Here is a 21345-nt window from a genome sequence, read left to right on the forward strand (position 1 = left end):
ATATAGAGTCCTTACCTGGTCTCTGATGTAATGCAAAAGAAATAATCCAATTATCTGATCGCCATTCCAAATACTGCTTGTGAATGTCCGTCCCACATTGTCTGGCATTGCATATGAATGGGGGGGGGCAGCATCGCAGATGTAATGTTGTAAACGCTAGTCCTGCCGGAGTATTTACACCCCGCCCGCATGGCTCAGATAGGCCCAGAAAAGAAACTACACGATTTCGAATGGAGTGAAGGCGTAGGCGGCTCAGACCCATTCTCAATGATTTTTTCCCCAGAGTTTTCTCGTGATTGGCGCTGAATGGTTGGCGAGTTAACCCGACTTTTCTCGTGACTGGCGCTGAATGAGTTAATTGGTGCTATGCAAAAACAACAAATAATAATGTTTTTGTTTCTTTTTCATGGACGAGAGATCTCCTATTGGAATTTGTCTCTACCAATCACAATGCCAAGCCAAAAATAACTGATATACTGTACTTCCTGGATTGACTAAATTGAAAGTGAACTGACTGGAACCTTGCAGGCCTCACACTGACTGTGCCTCCAACACAACCCCCATGTTTTAAAAGCCTGAAAGGACCCTGTGATGATTGGAGGGGGGGGGGGATGGCTAACTGAACCACTCCACACAGTAATGTGACTGGCGCCCCTCAACGCCATCTGACTGCCTGTAATGGCCTAGCGTTGGCCACTAATTCCCACGGAGGGACGGGGCAGCCGGCATGAACAACGCCATGGAGAGCAATCTGGAAGGAACCACGGTCTAATGGCCCCCTTCGGATATACACGCTGCTTGGGGCCGATAGCTGCCATGGCCACCAATTGGTATCAAAAGGCGTAAATGCTGGCTGGCTGGCACAGGGCTTGGCACGGCCAGAGGCCTGGCAGAAGGAGAGAACTTGGTCTCACACTCACTGTCCCAGAGGTCACACTCGTATCTGGTTTCCTGGCTGTTTCCCCACCTCTCTATCTGAGTCCAAATCTAGCTCTGTTCCCTCCCTTTTTTCCTGATAATTTTTTCTCCCTTTCTTCCCCACATCTTCTCTTCATTACTGCTGCATCTGAACCATTCCTCCCATGCCCGCATATATCTCTCCATGCTATGATCCATCTCCCCATACACTCCCTCTTTCCCTGGCCCCTCCATCCTCTCTTGGCTTCTACGGCAAGAGATCTGGCCAACTCTTCCTTTCCGGCTCCTTCCCTTTAGCACCGACCTGAGAGAGTGCCAAGTGAGTGATATAGTGTTGCTGAGAGATGGGGAGCACATGTGTCTCTCTGGGTCATTGCAATGCTGCCATCTAGGCAGAGGTTCAGCGACCACCTTACTTCACCTGCATTTCAATCCAATCCAATCCAACTTTATTTATATAGCTCGTTTAAAAACAACAAAGTTGACCAAAATGCTTCACAATCAATCAATACAGTAAAAACACATAGACTAATCACAATGCAATGCACACAGAACTACAAACACATTACGGCAGCAGACTGTAATTTTTTTTTAATTGCTAGGGAGAACAGATGTGTTTTTAGATGGGATTTAAACATTGGGAACAATGACTCGATCATGCCACAATCTGCCTCAAGAAACTCCAAAGAAACCAATCTGTTTATTCCGGGTTATTGGCAGAGCTGACACAGGTTTAATTTTTGTGTAAACATTTTAAGATTGTTGAAATGGCCCAAATTCTCAAAATTGTAATGGTGAGTCGTCCATTTACTGGGGACTGACATCTTGATTAGAATGTAAAATGTGTTATTTTCACTACAAGTTGCATTCGCTTCATCATGCCCCAATAAACAGAAATGCTCTGAGCATTTAAACAATTTCGGGGTAAGTGTTTGACAAATAAGTGGCCCGGGCTTTACGTTTAGGAAATAGAAAAGGTTTCTGAGTGAGGAAAATTAAATTACATGACATACCATGACCCGGCAGAGTTAATTTCAGTCAATGTTAATTTGCCCAGCAGCAAACAAAGCGTAGCAGACATATACAGCCGGGAACCAGCAAGCCTATGTTATACTAATGCTTAGTAGAAGTAGAAGTCTTTATTCGTCATCAGATTAACACACACGCATACGATGGGCGACCCACACGCACTGAGTCACTGACTAAATGTTCTCTGCACCTCCCATCCCTTTGTCCTTCCCCCCAAGGGCAGCCGGGTGCAGACAAGGGCTGCAGCGTGCGCCACGCCCGGGGACCAATCCAAGTGCTCCTGTCCATCTTCGCCAGGGACGCGATAGCATTAGCGATCTGTTGTGCATGTTTTTCCATTGGGTTTATCTTATCGGGAGGGGAAACCCTTGCGAGCACGGAGAGAAGATGCAAACCCCACACAGAAAGGCCTGGGAGATACCTGGGTAACTGGCAACACGGCAACCTGGTCCCCAAGTGGGAATCGAACCCAGGACCTTCTAGCTGTGAGGCGACAGTGTTAACCACTACACCACCCTGCCGCCTAATATTAGCATAATATTCTGCTAGCTTACAGGCTACTCGATAGGGTTGTGGTGGATTTTCTTTTGTCCCTGTGAGGTGATGAATGATCAGAATCACAGATGAATGAACTCACGGTTAACATACACACATTTCTACACATTTATTAAAATGACCACTAAAATAACCAATATCATCACAGTTATCTGAAACTTTGTATAGCATTATCTACTGAATGGTCAGATGTGGAAAGAGTACAGAAATATAGAAAAGTTGAAAGTATAATTCTTATAATGCTTTTCTACTGCTAGTGGACCATTGTACAATCAACAATTATGTCTGTATTTGATTATGACATTCTGTACATGCATTCTTCTCCCTCCACCTTGAAACCCCTCAATGTGTATCATCATTTACTGGAGATACATTTCTCACTCACCATTGTGTTTAATATGAAACAAGTGGGATGGCCTTCTTTAAAGTGCTTCTGCAAACAAACTACACTGGCTTACACCACTGCATGTATACCATTCCATTACGATACACACTGGCATGTGCCCTCTGTTCCAAAGAGACAGGCATCCTTAGGCTCAACAAGATGCAGGCAGCAATGAAGTTATACAAATATATATATATATATATATATATATATATATATATATATATATATATATATATATATATATATTTTTTTTTTAACTACATTATGCATACACAACTAGTCTTAAATTTGTACTAGGGTGAATAAGACCTGTTTGGTTCAGGTTTACACTGTTGGTAGTGTAAATGATATGCCATGTATAGCATGCCAGTTAGGGTACCTTGTGTATACCGTTTACTTTTAATCATATATATTATATTCAGATCAAATTCTGTATTGCCTATATGTATTGTAATATAACCGATAGGGCACACAGACACTCATCTGCACCTTTGTTTAAACAGTTTGTTTTTCAAATGTTTAGATAAAAAATTAAATAACTTATATTTTCTCTCACTCAGATAAAATTGTATTGCCTATATTTATGTCCTATTATTACCCTGGCCATACCTATACCCACCATGCTACTATGATGCTCAGATAACAATCAATCAATAATTAATGTTGTTAAATGAAGGGTCTTGGCGTCCTTCAGATTTCAGTCTCTGTTGAGCCTTGCCTACAGTCATCAAGGGGACAACAGTACAATCCTTTTTATAGATTCGAATGACAATCTTAAAACATTTCCATAGATTTTAATGACAGAAATCTATTAAAATGTTTCTGGGGGGTTTTAATTAGTGGTGGGACTCGATAGAAAATGTTAATTGAATTAATTTGAGACTTTATAGTTAATTAATCCATATATTGATATGCGATTAAAATGTGATTAATTTTGATTAATTAACTATAAAGTCTTATATATATATATATATATATATATATATATATATATATATATATATATATATATATATATATATATATATATATATATATATATATATTGATATGCGATTAAAATGTGATTAATTTTGATTAATTAACTATAAAGTCTCGAATTAATTCAATTCAATTAACTATATATTTTTTTCTCTCACTTTTTCTGTATTTTTGCTCCCATCGCAATTTAGTTGTTATGCCAATTCCCTTCCTGGTCGTTGCACGCATTGCCCCACTGTCGGCCTAGGGAGGGTGTAGAACTACTACATGCCTCCTCCGATACATGTGGAGTCAGCCAGCCGCTTCTTTTCACCTGACAGCGAGGACTGTCACTGGGGGAATGTAACGCGTGCGGAGGTTCATGCTATTTCCCCCAGATCCCCTCCCTGCTGAACAGGTGCCCCAACCGACCAGTAGGATCCGCAGTTTACAACGACCAGGACACATACCCCGCTGGCTTCCCACCCGCTAACACTGCCATTGTGTTAGTATAGGGAGGACTGACAGCTGGATTCGATCCCAGAGTCTTTGCGGTGGTAGGCGAGTGCATTCTCCACTGTGCTACCCAGCCGCACCGCATATCAATATTTGATGCGAAAAGCAACATTTTTCAATTCAAATACATTTTGGTATAGGAGTGAATCAATGAATATACAAACATTTAAGCAGCAAAATCCTGTATTAGCTACTACACAGACCCAACAGATCAATGCAAGTTTTAACAAAGGACCTTTTGTAAACTCAAGCACTTTTGAGGTAAAAGTTGTGGTAGAATTGACGTTGAATTTCATAAATTAATATGTGTGAATAAATTAGAGGACCACATCAAAAGCCAGATATATCTTTCAATAGCAGAGAGAGACTCAGTGGCTAAAAGAGTCTCGACTGTCAGTGGAGACAGCTGCAGCAAATAAACAACAGAGAGCCATTCGCAACCCCCACTACACCTTTTCGAACTGACTGTATGTAAATGCTGATCAAAGACAGATGGGCTGACCACAGGGCAGACCAGTTTAGACTTGTTGAAGAGATGATTAGTCATGGACACTAAGTCACAAGCGAAGTTATCTAAAGGTTTATTGAAACAGGCCTCTGTACTCAAGTGGCCACACCAAAGGGGGGGGGGGCAGAAAGACCCCCCTTCTTATCACTGAGGGAAGATGACATCACACCAGCCCCCACCCGTGGGACAAGACCCAACCCCCAGAAGAAAACGCTGGATTGGATCAACCATGTGCTAATATTGGCTAGACATGATAGGATATAAGGGCCCACAAAGTGTAATTCTGGAGCCCAGATCCCACCCAGATCTGCGTGCTCCACCGCTCCTTCCACCACCAGAGAGACTGACTGATGCATTTTATGTGAGTAAATCATGGGAAAACACCATTTGTTGTTTAGAGTTTAGTGTAAATCCTTAATATCTGAAACCAGATTTACTCATGTATAAATGTGTGCAGCATGGTCAATGTATGTTCAGATTATGTTACCGACTGTTTTATGTACATTATTGAGGTTGGAGATGCAAACCTGATTGTGATATTTCTGTACAAACAGACAGCCCTGTTAATGTTTTCTGATAATCTCTTGTATGTGAAAGGCAACCTTTTATTCACTCTTGGCCCTGGTTCAAATAAATCAGCTGAGTTGAACTACAGTACTGGTTTGTCTGGCGTACACGTTTTATTCCTCATCTGCTAAGTCAGATGAGGAGACCAACAATTCTATCAGTGTGAATCCTTCCTCCTCCTTCCAGATAATCAATCTCATTGTGTTGTACTACAATAACCTCAAATTATTGTAGAAAGTCTGTGGGAATTTACCACAGAAATGGTGCCGTTTCTCCCTACCCTTTGTGTCTCCCCCTGGGAAGGTGCGGTAGGGTCTTGTCATATGTATCATATCTGGACCTTGCTGTGTGTTGGGGACACGGGGCAAAGAGTTGGGGTGTTGCTGCGTTTGAAGTGATTAACGATGGGCTTGTTGTCTGGATGGTGGAGAGAGGGGGACAAGATGAAGGGTGGTTGTGTACGCCACTGTTGGGACCCACGGTGGATATGGCTTCGGCATGCGGGGATGGGGGAGCGGTGAGTTAGGTTAGAATGTCCGAGGGGATGACGATCGCGCTTGTTGTGCAGTAAACATGCAAACGTGGGCTTTTTAGGTTTGTATGTTTATTCAGACACAGGAGGCCGGTCTCGGCCTATTCGGACCACGGGGGGGTTGCTGAGAATTAAACCTCTTGTGAGCATGATGTAAAAGAATATTGAATTGAGTGTTCTGGCTGGGGAGGGCGGCTCTATGAACAGCGTGCGTTGTACGTTCTGTAGCAGAGCCTGAGCACGGCGTGCGTTGTACGTTCTAATGGTAGAGCTTAAGCACGGAAAACGGAGCGCCTGATGCCGTTCAGAGCATTCAAGTCAGTTAGGGTGTAAGAAGCGTGTCTGGGTTCGTGCTCAAAGTTAAACCAGGTTAGACAGCGTGCGTAGTATATTCTGTAGCAGAGTTTGAGCACGGCGTGCGTGGTATGTCCTAATGGTAGGGCTTAAGCACAAAAGGTCTAGTTTAGCTTTGTGCACACCGGGCGTGTTAATTAAACATTTGTTGGCGTGTGATGTTTGTGTATGAGTGAAAGGACTGATGGTTATGTTGAACATGTGTGATGTATATGGATTAAATCTGTAGATTGGCACTTAAAATATGACTGAGAACGGTTTTTAGTGTTGAACCTGGTGCACGCAATATCCACTGCGCCACTCAAAAAGCTACATGCTACAATAGCTCGTCGTGGCTCGCTTAATTGCAGTATAACTGTATTATATGAATGATTGGCGAAACGTAGGAGCTTATTGTTGTTGTGTTATGATATTTTGATGACCAACGGACATATGTTGGAGGCGAGTCCTGCTGGTGGTTGGGGCTAGCTAGCTTAGCTCTGTGGGAAGAGTCCGCGGTGAAACTGGGGACGTTACGATGGCGTTATGAGAGAATTGTTTGAACGCTGTGGCGGCGATTGCAGGTGAGAGGCGAATCTAGACGTGGACTGGAGAGATTGTTTACGTTTTGGGGGTTATTATTGATGCGGTAGCGATAGTGTTTGATATTAGGGAGAAGCTGCTTGTTGACGTCATAGTGTTGTGGAGAGTATGTAACGTTCGCGGTGCTATGGAGTGAGGCGGAGTAGGTAGGAGAAAGGATTCGTGTTGAACTATATGTGCGGCGCTGGTTGGTGGGAATGTTTTGAAAATTATTTTCTGTTAGAGTGGTTGGCTATTTTAAGCTTGTGTGAATTGTTTATGCTTTGGTTGGTACTGAGCGAATTGCGTGGATGAGCGGATCTTGAAAGGCACGGCTCCCGTGAGGGCCTTGAACGTCGCATTAGAGCTGGCTAAACTAGTTAGCTTGCGTGCCATTGTTTTGTGGCGTTTGCGGGCGGCAGATGTTACGTTTCGAGTTTTGAGAATGATGTTGGGGAAGGGGTAGGGAACGTGATGAATGTCGTGGCAGATTATGAATATCGGGGCATGTGATGAATGTCGTGGCAGATTTTGGTTGTCGTGAGCGACGTTATAACAGTCGCTTCGGTTGCTACTGCGCATGCGCGGTACAGCGTGGATTGGGTCTATTTGCATTCGTGATAGTTCGCTCAGGGGATAGAAATAACGGGTAAGAGGATATTCTGCATTATGTGATATGGTTATATTTGTATATTGTGCATTGTGTTTTTGTGTAAGCAGGGGAAGGGATGTAACATGTATGGTGGTTAGATTAGGGGAGATAGTCATTGAGGGTTTACTTAGGCTGCAAACAGTACAGTGAGCCTATTGAGGAATGAAGTGATGGATACATTGCCTATGATAAATCTGGAGTTCACAAACCGGCTATACGGGGTAGATTGTATTATGGTCTTTGATACACAGGGGTATATTTTTAACCAGGGGGGAATGAGTAGGGATTGATTAAAAATAAGTACAGCTCAATACACACAATTGTTAAGGGGATGCAGACCAAAGGAAGACTTTTGTCTTGTTTACATCAGGGTCCCCCATTTTCAATTCATCAGATAGTCAGTACTGCTACAACTATACATTTATGACATACCAGATTTGCAAATTCAGTCACCTGTGTTAAAATACATCATAACTTTTATTGCATACATGATACACAGATAAACGGGAGTTTGAGAGTAGCTATAGGCTGAATTTGGAAAATGGCTCTACACTAGAGTTACATGTTGCTTGCAGTAAAATCAATTTATCACATGTGTATGAAGAAAGGAGCATTTAGGACTAACCACTATAAATGTTATGCTGAAATGAATGATGCCTACATGTATAATAATGAGTTGATGGACATTTCCAGTTTTTTTATTTGTGTAACATGTACAATGGTAAGCTTGGAATAATGATGTTTTGTTTTATGTAGCTTGAATTAAGATGCTTGTATAGAATGCATTGATGTTGAAATGTCAGATGTTGATACTTGTTATAGCTTTAATGACACTGTTGATTTAAACAGGATAATGTTTATATTATTTGCTAAATGTTTTATAGTAGAATTTGATACAAGCCCAGTTGTGAAGCAGGATAATTTGCTGATGCTTGTTTTAGATTGTTAAATCTTTAATACACTGTTAAAATGTTGACACAAGCCTCCGACTTGTAGGATAAGTTATTGATGAAGGCTTGCTGCAATGACAAATTTTGATATGGTTGTGTTTACAGTGATCGAAACGATTGTTTTTATTAATCCTTAATGAGTTTCATTGCTATGTTGAAATACTGTTAGAATGTTATGTCTTTAAATGCCATTTGCAAATCCTTGGGTCACAGTGGGATAATTTAGTGACAGGGGGTTGTTTAGAAGCTGCTATGATGTAGGATTGTGTTTTAGCAGTTATTATAAATGTTTGATAGATGATTTGTGTATGAAATGATTAATCCTTCTGTTGAGTTACAGGGAGGTCACGGAAACTCACAGGAGTGACTCAGGCTATCTTTACTAAGCAGTAAACGGCCCAGGGGGGTCGTGTATACAGCTGCTTACGATGGCTGTTCTTTTTATGACAGGATGGCGTGAGATTAGATGCAACAGGAGAGGGTCAGAGGTGAAGATGCAGGAGACAGTTGTAGAGTGAGAGAACAGTTGGCAGTTATTTTTATGACGGGGGAAATGTTGAGACAGGAAGCGTGCTAATACAGAACACAGGTGGGTGAGTGAGTGAGACGATCGGGGAGGTAGTCGTTCAATGGGATTATGACTTTTGGAGGGCTAGCTTTTTGGTTAGGGAGAATAGCGGTAGACTCTCAAGGTACTAGGAATGCTTTGAGGTTCTGTCGTTGAGGGAGAGTTCCTAGACTCTCTCTGGCAGTAGGTAGGAGTGTAGAAATTAAGTGTGAATTGTATTAGCCAGGGATGAGTGTAGCCTGATGAGAGAGTAGAAGAGATGAGCGCAGGGGAACTAACATTGTTTGTCTGTCTGTTGGTTGATTAATGAGTGTATGAAAGGAAGTATATGTTTATAATATGAATGAAGCGTGGATGATGTTGAATTGTGATGTTTGATTGGTTTTTGCTTTTATTTCTTTTCTAACTCTAGATGTTCAGGATCGAATGAATGTGACTAGGAGAGATTGGATGAAAGCGTTTGAGTAGGTCATATTCAAAGTGTTAAGTTTTATTTTGGTACAGATACTACTTTTATTTAAATTTAATTTTTGTATGTATGTGTGAGATTGAGATGTCCTTTTGATTTCAGTGAATGATTGAGCGGGGGATGGGGGCCAGGTGGCCTTGATTACCCATTCACACACAGACACACACACACGGACACACACACACAGACACACACACACGGACACACACACACAGACACACACACACACACAGACACACACACACGGACACACACACACAGACACACACACACGGACACACACACACAGACACACACACACACACAGACACACGCAGACACATTCACACAGTTTGATCACACATGCATACACACACACAACTTAGCTTTCACTTAAGGTGAAACTAGTCTTAACCCTTAGAAGTCTAACCTAAATAGCTCCTCCTCCTGAGAATTTCCCCCTTTTTTTTTGTTACATAATATAAAATTACAGATTCATACCTTCAAAATAAGCCATCAATTGTCAAATTTGAGACGATAGTTTTCAATCAATGTCCTATCAAACATTCTGGTAAAATCCTAACACCTTTTCAGTATAGGACTTTGAACTAGATCCAAGTTCATTCAGCTATCTGATGAGAGAACTACACTCCCAGAATTCAATGTGATCATTGTCACTAGAACCATTTCACACCTGGAGCAAAGGCCCAGTCATTCCTTTGTTATTCCAGTGAATGGACCCAGCAGGAGGCCTAGCCTAGCGACAAGCGGCCACTACATAGTTGGGTATTGAAAAAATGCTCATATCCAAAAGTAGTAGATAGATATAGGTCATACATGTAGGTATGCACTTGTCCTAATATACTAACCTACACTGTAGCACTCAACACTTTGATGAACATTGTTACTCAGCTGATAGAGGTGTGCCCTTCCTCAATAAAGCCAGAGAGAGAGAGAGAGAGAGAGAGAGAGAGAGAGAGAGAGATATGGTATTTACAGTACTGTACCATATCACATACCATATCACCTTTTGCAGCATACCATGATTACTTATATTGAGATGTTTCAGTACAGTGGATGGTACAGTATATACAGTAAAGTACATTATATATAGTACTGTAAGAAAAAGAAGCAAACCAATAACAATTTGTGGTTGTATTTCTCTAGAATGAGAGAGAGAGAGAGAGAGAGAGAGAGAGAGAGAGAGAGAGAGAGAGAGAGAGAGAAAGAAAGAAAGAAAGAAAGAAAGAAAGAAAGAAAGAAAGAAAGAAAGAAAGAAAGAAAGAGAATTATTATTGCAGCGATTTTCACTGTTGACTTTTATTTTACTGGCCATCTTTGAACATGCCATATTTTTCTACTAACTGCCTGCTGGGAAAACTATGCTACTCGCTACAGTACCTGCAGATTAGACTACCTGTATATGCGCTGTCAACTCTCGCTCTGACTCCAACCCGTTGAAAGAGACAACACGCATTTCGTGAAGACCCGCCCTACTCTGCCTCTGATTCGCAGACTGTGGGTGGGGGGGCGGGATTCTGACGGGACTCTGAATATGATTGGACCAAAGCAGTAGACAGACACAGGCAGTTGGAGCAGTGCAGGCGGACAGACAGGAGCTTGCAGAGGAGATAGCGGAGAATTTCGAGGATACCTGCTATACGCACTGATGACAGGATATATTTCCTTCCACTTGGTATCACTCTCGAATCACGTTTCAACCACTAACGTTGCTGCCATGAGCCTTCGCTATGGTAGCCTACAAGTGATAAAATAAATAAAACGCCCAACTCGCTGTACAAGAAATTCCTTCTGTGTGTGTGTGTGTGTGCTCTACTGGGCGCACCTTTCTACTCTAGAAAACTGCGAGATAACTCATCATAACTCGTACACACAAGCACTCTGTCTCTACTCATACAGTAGTTGATGTTTTAGCGCGACGTGGGTATATACACGGGCGAGGATGAAAAGCATGTTAGACTACTTTTTATTCATAAGTTAACGTTCCGTCGGGTCCGCGTGTATTCTCGAGAATGATAATAATAATAATGCAGGACCTCTTCAGATTATATTATCAACGACAGACAGTGAGAAACACAACCCCCCCCCCCTCTCGCGCTGAAGAATATGCATATTAGATCACTCAGTGATTAACACCTATGCGCTGTGTGTGTGTGCGCGCGTGCATGTACGTGACGCGTTGTAGTTTCGGGGGAATACAGGGATATTTAGAACTATACAATTGAGCAAGAATTAAACATATTTACAAGTTGTATTATGTTTAGCAAGTAAGGATACATATAGATTACACTATTATGCACTCGAAATTGTCTTTGTGCTATTTTTACAGATTTTTGAAAAACGGGACTTCCTGAGCATTTGTGAGAGATTCCAATTCTTTTGTTCTCCGCCCACGGGAGCAATAGGCCCCGTTGACTTCTAAGGGTTAAGAATAACAGACTGTGTTTAGGTAGGATATATCTGTGTTTCCTATTCACCTCGGCCTCCTGGCTCTGCTTTGAATTAGGAGTTTTAGATTTCTTTTCTTTTTTTCTCTAAGTGACCATTGAGGTGATCTGATGTTGGAGGTATTGATTTCATTGTTTTGCTATTTTGGGAATGAATGATAATCTCACATGTAGTTGTATTTGAATATTAATTGGTGGTTTTTGTTTTTTCCCAATCTGTGTTACATGATGTGGCGGGGGAGGACTGTTGAAAGAAGAGATGCATTGGATCCGATCGATGACAAGTTAAGTAGTGCCACCACGATTTGCATATGGAATTAATGGCTTCCCTTATTGAGTATGTTGACATATTGTGTAAAATGATTTGCTCTGTGCTTGTGTCTTCAACAGCTCAGAAAAGGGAGGGGAAAGGCAGAGCAACGCTGGGAGAGACATGGATACATTTCATTAGATTATGACACGATGGTGTGAACCCGTTCAGTCAGTTCCTGTGGGAGATTGTTGGATTATGAAGAGAGGTCGCTTGTGACGCTGCCCCTCCTTCAATATAGCCCCGGATACAAAGGCCGGGGGTTTGAGACAAACCTCCAGACTGACAGAGTCGTTCGTCTGTAGATCCATGGAGATACAGTCATGGGACAGGATATAACGAGGTCACAGGCCTACGAACATTGGCTTCAGCTGAGGCTGGCCGACATGGGGTGGAGGGGGGGGGAGCGAAAACGGTCAGAGACTGTGCAACCAAAGCGTTGAACAAGGGCCTCTGTGTGATTGATTGGTATGTTGGACGGGAGGTGACTGAACGGTAACAACTGATATAGATTATGACACAACGCAAGAGTACTAAACTAGACACATACACATAGGTTGTATATTAGGTGTAGGTTATGGCCGACATGGTGAATGAAAGAAAATTTTCGTTGAAATTCTGCTTTTCTCTGCCAAAACTGAGCTGTGGAAACAAGAAGTGACAAATTTATGACCGTTGTGTCATAAAAGGGGGGAGGATAGGTGGGAAGCAATTAATTGATTATGCAGACGTGATTGTACTATCTTAAAGAAAAAATTAGCAGAATCAGAGAATGAATGTAAAATGTAAAATTGTGATACTAATGGATCTTGTCTCCCCAGATCATGTAAACGGATACTGTAATTTAAAAAAATTGTGTTTTATTTGAAGGGTATAATGATTAGATTAAATTGTTTTATTGTGTTCAACAAGCTCAAAAGTTGTTGTTTCAAAAGTAGGCCTCTGGTTATGAGCCTTGAGGAACAAGAAAGCTAATTGCCAAAGAAAAATGGAAAAAGAAAAAATGGAGAAATTTTGAAAAAATGAATTTTAATTTTGGGAAAAAATGAATTTTATTATGTATGGTTAGTATGTATAAAAAATCAAGTCAATATATCATATGTGACGATAAGAATCGTCAAAACGGGGAATGTGGTAGAATTGACGTTGAATTTCATAAATTAATATGTGTGAATAAATTAGAGGACCACATCAAAAGCCAGATATATCTTTCAATAGCAGAGAGAGACTCAGTGGCTAAAAGAGTCTCGACTGTCAGTGGAGACAGCTGCAGCAAATAAACAACAGAGAGCCATTCGCAACCCCCACTACACCTTTTCGAACTGACTGTATGTAAATGCTGATCAAAGACAGATGGGCTGACCACAGGGCAGACCAGTTTAGACTTGTTGAAGAGATGATTAGTCATGGACACTAAGTCACAAGCGAAGTTATCTAAAGGTTTATTGAAACAGGCCTCTGTACTCAAGTGGCCACACCAAAGGGGGGGGGGGCCAGAAAGACCCCCCTTCTTATCACTGAGGGAAGATGACATCACACCAGCCCCCACCCGTGGGACAAGACCCAACCCCCAGAAGAAAACGCTGGATTGGATCAACCATGTGCTAATATTGGCTAGACATGATAGGATATAAGGGCCCACAAAGTGTAATTCTGGAGCCCAGATCCCACCCAGATCTGCGTGCTCCACCGCTCCTTCCACCACCAGAGAGACTGACTGATGCATTTTATGTGAGTAAATCATGGGAAAACACCATTTGTTGTTTAGAGTTTAGTGTAAATCCTTAATATCTGAAACCAGATTTACTCATGTATAAATGTGTGCAGCATGGTCAATGTATGTTCAGATTATGTTACCGACTGTTTTATGTACATTATTGAGGTTGGAGATGCAAACCTGATTGTGATATTTCTGTACAAACAGACAGCCCTGTTAATGTTTTCTGATAATCTCTTGTATGTGAAAGGCAACCTTTTATTCACTCTTGGCCCTGGTTCAAATAAATCAGCTGAGTTGAACTACAGTACTGGTTTGTCTGGCGTACACGTTTTATTCCTCATCTGCTAAGTCAGATGAGGAGACCAACAATTCTATCAGTGTGAATCCTTCCTCCTCCTTCCAGATAATCAATCTCATTGTGTTGTACTACAATAACCTCAAATTATTGTAGAAAGTCTGTGGGAATTTACCACAAAGTAAAACGCAGTACTTTCAAGTACATTCCAGAAATGTTGACCATTGGGAAAAAAAACTCTTGATTGATCTCAATTTCTCTTATTTTTTTTATTTTGTTTATGAACAAACCAGACTAAGAAAAAAAGTTATTGGCTATTTATTATACTTTATACTTATAGCACATGCATGAGTCTGGTCTCCTTTGAAAGGTAACATTCTTACACAATAAAGAAAAATCATCATACGATTAAATGCATAAATTCTTTTAACTTTTAATTCTTTCTGTAGTTAATTAATTGAAATTAATGCGATAAAGTCCCAGGCCAGCCCTAGTTTTAACCCTTCTCTTGCATTCGGTCATACCCCCCTTCCCATACTATTTTTGGTCAAAATTGGACGGTGTGTTTTGCACAGTGATATATCTCTGGAACCCCTTATCCAATTTTGATGGTTGACATCTCATTTGAACAGTCAAAGCAAGTAGAATCAAGGGGTGGCAGACAGAATGACACTAGGAGTGAATTTCATGTTATAATTTTGCAGTAAGTTCAAAGATAGTGTTTACTGTACATTACTGTATATTATAAAAATGCTTGCCATGTAGGCTGTGTTTACTGGAGATGGAAATCCTTTAGTTAGTGTTGTACCTGATATTCCTCCCATCCCAATGATGTATGGGATGTATTGATTTGACAAAGGCAAGCCTGTGTTTCATTGTGTACTTTCAACTACAGTATATGTTATCAAATCAAATCAAATCAAATTTATTTATAGGGCCCGACAACACACGTTAATGTCCCCATGGGCCGTACAGGTCTTCTTTAAACAAGTCAAGAAGACAACATAACAATAAGTCAAGAACAGAACAAGAACACCATAGGGTCCAAACATTTTTTAGATGAATGCAAATAAATGAAAGAATGCAAGCACTCCCAGACATACCCCACGCGAAGGTAAGGAAAAACTCACTAAAACCTAACAATAGGGAAAAAAGCTCCACAGGCAATGTGGAGGAGAGAAACCTTAGAAGGGCCGTTCAAGGGGGGATCTCCCTTCTTAGATGTCGGTGATAGTAGTGTTGCAGACGGACAGTTGGTAAGCATGCACTCATGTGTGTGGTGAAACACAGATGAGTGCATGCAATAGCAACTGTACATTTTGAAAAATTAAAGATAGAGTTGATAGCGGATCTATTTGAAGCACAGGGGCGGCGCAAGAGGGTCACGTCCTCCCCGTCTTAGTCACGGGACATTCAACACTCCGGTCGTTGCTCAGGGACAGCCGGAGACAGGGGGAAGGGGGGGTGGCACAGAGAGGGTCGCGAACTCCCCGACATCATCGCGGGACATCCGGCACTCCGGTCACCACTACGAAGCCTCCGAAGACAGGGGGGCACGCAGAGGGGGTCGCAATCTCCCGGCCTTCGTCACGGGACGTCCAACACTCCGGTCAACACTCCAGGACAGCAAGTCATAGGAAGACAGGGAGACGGGACAGGCGTTAGACAGCTCATGGGGGGAGAGTTAGAGAGTTCCCATGTTTGTGGTGCTGCAAAGGAGCAGACATGTAGTACCCTGTAGTGCCATGTAGTACCCCGTAGTGCCATGTAGTACCCTATAGTACCCCATAGTGCCATGTAGTACCCCGTAGTATCCTGTAGTACCCTGTAGTGCCATGTAGTACCCTGTGGTGCCATGTAGTACCCTGTAGTGCCATGTAGAGCTGTGTAAGCCATGTAGTACCCTGTAATGCCATGCAGTACCAAGTAGTACTCTGTGGTACCATGTAGTACCCTGTATGAATGTTATGCCACTAATGCTTATGGCTGGTAATATGGAGGGGGGGGGGGTGTTATGGTATGAATGTTATGACACTAATGCTTATGGCTGGTAATATGGAGGGGGGTGTTATGTTATGAATGTTATGACACTAATGCTTATGGCTGGTAATATGGAGGGGGGGTGTTATGTTATGAATGTTATGATACTAATGCTTATGGCTGGTAATATGGAGGGGGGGGTGTTATGTTATGAATGTTATGACACTAATGCTTATGGTTGGTAATATGGAGGGGGGGGTGTTATGAATGTTATGACACTAATGCTTATGGCTGGTAATATGGAGGGGGGGTGTTATGTTATGAATGTTATGACACTAATGCTTATGGCTGGGGGGTGTGTTATGTTATCGCCTACTCATTGTGTCAATGAGTCAAATGAGAGCAAGGCACAAATATATATGCATGAGAGGGGCATTTAGCGTGGAAAGTGGGAGGTTTTTCTTTCTCGAGGGGCACAGAGCTTGCACCTGTGAGAAGATATGATACATTTATATCATTGCAGCGCGAGAAAGTGAGAGGTTTTTATTTCTCGGGGGGCACAGAGCTTGCACCTGTGAGAAGATATGATACATTTCTATCATTGCAGCGCGAGAAAGTGAGAGGTTCCCATAACTTAGAGTAAATTGTTTTGTCTGGAAGGTGTGGGGGGACATAAGCACAAGGAATGTACGTGTGTGTGAGAGAGAGAGAGAGAGAGAGAGAGAGAGAGAGAGAGAGAGAAAGAGAGAGAGAGTGTGTGTGTGTGAGAGAGAGAGTGGGTGCGTGAGAGAGTGTACGAGAGTGTGTATGCATGTGTGTGTGTGTGTGTGTCTGTGTGAGAGAGTGTGTGTGAGAGAGTGTATGAGAGTGTGTATGTGTGTGTGTCTGTGTGTGTGAGAGTGTGTGTGTGTGTTCTCAAGTTCTCAAGTTTCTTTAATAGTTGTCATACAGAAGTACAGAATACTTTTATACAAAATGCTTCTTACTGTTATGCTCCAGAGACTGTGCTAGACAGGATAAGTATCAAATAACATAGTATAGCATGTAAATTAGAAGTAGAAAATGAGGTCACAGTGTTCAGTATAGACATATGTACAATGTTCGATGCAGAATAGACGTAACTGAGTTACCATATAATATACAATACTATGCAGTGTACTAATATACAATACTATATAGTGCAAAGCAGAAATGGGATGAGGTACAATTTAGGTACAATTTACAGTAAGGTGTACGAGTTGTAGTGCAAATCCTTTATCAATAAATATAAAGTGTGGGGAGTGGGTGCTACAGTGTGTTTGTTTAAAGTGAGTGTGTGCGTGTGGATGTGTGTGCTATGTGCGTTTGATGGTTGTTGTGTAGCGTTCATTGTTCGTTGAGCAGCCTGATGGCCTGGGGATAGAAGCTTCTTCTGAGTCTTTCTGTGCTCGCCTTGAGACTCCGGTATCGCTTGCCTGACCGCAGCAGTTCAAAGAGGCAGTTGTTCGGGTGACTGGAGTCCTTAATGATTATCTTAGCCTTGCCCCTGCACCGCTTGTTGTAAATGTTCTGGAGGGTGGGGAGCCCCCCTCCAATTGTGCGTTCGGCTGAACGTGTCACTCTTTGTAGTCTGCTTCGGTCTTGTGCAGTGCTATTCCCAAACCAGGAGGTGATGTTGCCAGTCAGGATGCTCTCTATTGTACATGAGTAGAAGTTCTTAAGGATCTTCTGACTGACTTGGAACTTCCTTAGGCGCCTGAGGAAGTAGAGGCGTTGTCGTGCCTTCTTCACAACACTGTCAATGTGTGTGGTCCATGTCAAGTCCTCGGATATGTAGGCTCCGAGGTACTTAAAGCTGTTCACTCTCTCAACCGGTGCCCCGTCGATGCTGAGGGGGCTGTAGTCCTTGACCCCCGACCTCCTGAAGTCCACAATCATCTCCTTTGTTTTGCTGACGTTCAGGGAGAGGCTGTTTTCCTGGCACCATCCCGCCAGGACCTTGACCTCTTCCAGGTAGGCCCTCTCGTCGTTTGCAGAGATCAGGCCCACCACCACTGTGTCGTCAGCAAATTTGATGATTGTGTTGCTACTCCGCTGAGCCACACAGTCGTGTGTGTACAGGGAGTAGAGGAGGGGACTCAGAACACAGCCCTGGGGGGCCCCTATGTTGAGGGTGATGGATGAGGAGGTGCAGTTGCCTGCTCTCACCACCTGGGGTCTGCCCGTCAGGAAGTCCAAGACCCACTGGCAGAGGTCATAGTTCAAGCCCAGGTCCCTGAGCTTGGCTATGAGTTTGGAGGAGACTATGGTATTGAATGCCGAGCTGTAGTCGATGAATAGCATTCTCACATAGTTCCCCTTCCTCTTGTCCAGGTGTGATGCTGCTGTGTGCAGCACATGGGCTATGGCGTCCTCCGTGGACCTGTTGGGGCGGTATGCAAATTGCAGGGGGTCCATGTTGATGGGGAGGGAGGAGCAGATGTAGCCCTTTACTAGCTTCTCAAAGCACTTCATGGCTATGGAGGTGAGAGCTACAGGGCGGTAGTCGTTGAGGCAAGCAGGCTCAGTGTGTGTGTGTGTGTGTGTGTGTGTGTGTGTGTGAGTGTGTGGAGATGTTTTCCATCTGCAGGATGAACATAATATACCCATACCCATTCATTCACTACATATACAGTATAAACAGTGGCTAAGAAATGAATGTATGATTGAAATAAATATAGGAGGTAAAAGAGAACTTAGTGCAAATCTTTCTTTCTTTTTTGCAGCAGTGGTACATAGTAAGTATAACTGATACATAATGGCAGTAAAGTGGCAGTGAGATGATAGATATGGCAGTAAACTAATATAATGTAAACTAAAATAAATAATGGCAGTAAAGTAAAGTGGCAGTGAGTGTCTGTGTGTGTGTGTCAGTGTGGGGGGGGGTTAGTCCAGGTTCTGTGGTGGCAGAGTGAGAGCGGGGGGGGGGGAGAGCTGGGAGAGAGTTCAGCTTGCTTGATGACTGTCACCTGAATGTTTGTCTGAACTGTTCCATGTGTTTTATATGTCTATTGTACACAGGTCACTCATGAATAAGAGATGTCTGTAAAATTACTTAAGTAAAAGTGAAAGATAGCACTCCAAAAAGTACTTACATATTAAAATAATGTAGTTACTTTCTAACAGAAATCATACAGATTTTGTCCATGGTCCATTTATTCTTTGCATTCTGGTCTTTGCAAATATTCTGAACAGTCACTATGTATCCATGGTTTGAGGATAGTCCCTATTTAATAACCAACAAAGATTGTGTGTCTGTTACTGTATGTCCAGAATGAACGTTATACTGTAAATAACAACATTGTACTGAGTACTTTTATGACCAGAAATACTTTTATTCAAGTAAAGGTAGAAATAAATACGTACAAATGTAATCAAGTACAAGTAAAAGAGCAGGCTTTAGAAAATACTCTGAAAGTAGTAAATGTAATTAGTTATTTTTCCACCTCTGTTTATATTATACTAAAATATTGATGTAAACATGACCAAGCATGGGTAGTAACAAGTAAAACTAGATTTGTATTTTTGTTTTCAGGAAGGTTTAATTTTCACATTACTTCTTGTTACTTTTACTTTTTGAGTATTAACTCATTCAGTGCCAGTCACGATGATAGTCAGGTTAACTCGCCGACCGCTCAGCGCCAGACCCGATTATAGTCGGGTTTTAATCGTTATTTCTTTTATTAGCGATATCCATTAATTTTCATCCATCCAGCCTGATGTTATCGTTGGGAACGGGTCTGATTTCGCAAAAGGGCAAATACCACCGCATACGCCTTCCAGCTGGTATTGCACCCCATTGGGAATGGTGTAGTTTCTTTTCTGGGACGATCCGAGCCGTGCAGGCGGGGTTTAAATACTCAGGCGAGGTAGCTCTATACAACGATGTCATTGAACAGTAACCCCGCCCGCCCGTTCATGTGTACCGCTTGGTAATGTGGTACAGACCTCCACGAGCAGTATTTGGAATGGCGATCAGATAATTGGATTATTTCTTTTGCAGATACAAGGTAAGAACACTATATTTGATTGTTGATCTGATATTTGTGTGTATGTGTGGCTGTGTGCCGTTGGTGGCAGGAGGGGGGGAGCCCCATGGTCCAGGACTCTTTTCATTCTCGCACGAGGAAGGATAATAATGATGATCTAGCGTTGATTTCAGGAAGATTCGATAATCAGGCAAAAAATGACAACGTGTTTTGTGTATTCCACTAAAGGGCTATTATTATTGTCTTTTCCTGGGATTACTAGAAATCACCAAAACTATACTCGTATTCGAAACGGTATAAAACGGAAATGTACAGATGAAAAAACAATCCGTTTTGTACATGTTGACTGGAAGCAACTCACTGATAATCGACGGGTGTATTAGACCCATAGCTATAATTTAAGATATATTTAAGCACTCACAAATCTTGCAGTCCCCCATTGATTAAAGCGGTGGCGTTCTAGCGCCATCTCGCGGATTAAGCTCCGGCGCTGAATGAGTTAAATGATGTGACACATGTTGTAATTTGTAAACAAACATGGGGGTATAGCTGGCCACAGCGTCCGCCAGGAACAGTGGGTCAAACCACAGCAGGCACAGACACATTTACTGCTGTGTTTTCTACAAGTAGTGTGTGTGTGTGTGTGTGTGTGTGTGTGTGTGTGTGTGTGTGTGTGTGTGTGTGTGTAGTGTGTCCTTGTTTTCCTACCATTATGGAGACCAAATGTCCCTACAAGTAATGAAAACAATATTTATTAATAAATTGTTTACATTGTCCTACAAGTTAGAGCTATTTTAGGGGTTAGGGTTAGGGTTATGGTAAGGTTAGGGTAAGGTGTTTTGACAAAATCATGGCCATGAGTATGTGTATAATGTGTGTTTGTGTGTGTGTGTGTGTGTGTGTGTGTGTGTGTGTGTGTGAGAGGCCTTACTATTACCACGGCAGCCAGGAATCCTTAATCCACAGGGGTGTCGACGGGAGAAAAAGCTTCTTAAACAATCCTGGTGCCGCGGAATCCATGGTAAAATCCTACCATCAGTCACCCTGAACCTCCGGAAA

Source organism: Notolepis coatsorum (assembly GCF_963971535.1).
Source record: "Notolepis coatsorum genome assembly, chromosome: 6".
NCBI classification, from domain to species: Eukaryota; Metazoa; Chordata; class Actinopteri; order Aulopiformes; family Paralepididae; genus Notolepis; species Notolepis coatsorum.